This window comes from Nannospalax galili, unplaced genomic scaffold (genome assembly GCF_000622305.1).
Source record: "Nannospalax galili isolate Female #2095 unplaced genomic scaffold, S.galili_v1.0 scaffold393, whole genome shotgun sequence".
Lineage (NCBI taxonomy): Eukaryota > Metazoa > Chordata > Mammalia > Rodentia > Spalacidae > Nannospalax > Nannospalax galili.
In genome coordinates this window covers 172633-173510 of record NW_008333371.1, presented here as the reverse complement: position 1 = coordinate 173510, position 878 = coordinate 172633, and the positions used below count along the sequence as shown (strand labels likewise).

Sequence of the window (878 nt, the reverse complement as noted above, 5' to 3'; positions counted from 1 at the left end):
TGCTAAGTACTCTTGCCTTTACTTCTCCTTCACATATCTTATTCATGATTCAAGGACTTTATTTTCCCCTTGGAGACAAGAGTTATGCAATTTGGGAGTCTTTTAGATAGACCCACTGAAGGGGTATTCCAATTGCCTCACCCTGTGTCCCTGTTCAGCATGGAAGAAGCCAGAGCGGTCTGTGTCCCTCTTCCCTATTGGCAATTTGGGTAACCCCTTTAGAGGATGGTGCGATAAGAATAGGAAGTAGGAATTGGCTAGGCAGTTAGAGTAAAAAGACCCCAAAGAAATGTAGCCAGTTTCTTGGCTAAAAGTCAAAATGTTCATGGGCTGTTAGCAACATACTCTGTTCCAAAGGTCAAAAATTTCAAAAGTATTTGGGAGCTTGTATCTAATTCTTAAAAGATTTTAGGGTTATCTCTTCAGATGAGGGAAGGTGGGAGGGGAGGGAGTGGGCATGAATTTGATCAAAACAACTTATATACATGTATGAAATTCTCAATAAAGTTTTTATAGAAGTTAAAAAAAAAGAGAGGCCTAACTGCTCATTTTATAAGAGGAATCTGAGATAAGTAATCACTGTAAGTCACACAGGATATGATATAGTCAGCAGAAATGCAAAGCCAAGGCTTGGTGTTATAACTGATTTTCTGGCATATTTTCCATAAAAAGAGACTGTATTTGTTGGTCAAGTGTTGTTAGACTTACCAAAGTCTAAAAACATTACTTGCTTTGAATGGTTTTTTTAATTATTGAGGAAGACATGACAAGTACCAATAAAGGAAAGAGTGTATGTATGTATGTATGTATGTATCTATGTATGTATGAGAGGTCAACCTTCATTTGTCATTCCTTAGGATCTACCCATAGTGTTTGGT

At 37.4% G+C, this 878-nt stretch overlaps 1 protein-coding gene across 1 annotated transcript in view; it reads right to left on the bottom strand.

The window, feature by feature from the left end:
* Fam81b (family with sequence similarity 81 member B) overlaps positions 1 to 878 on the bottom strand; it is a gene marked incomplete at its 5' end in the record, with an annotated part of 60116 nt that overhangs the window by 57890 nt on the left and 1348 nt on the right. The window lies entirely within an intron of this gene.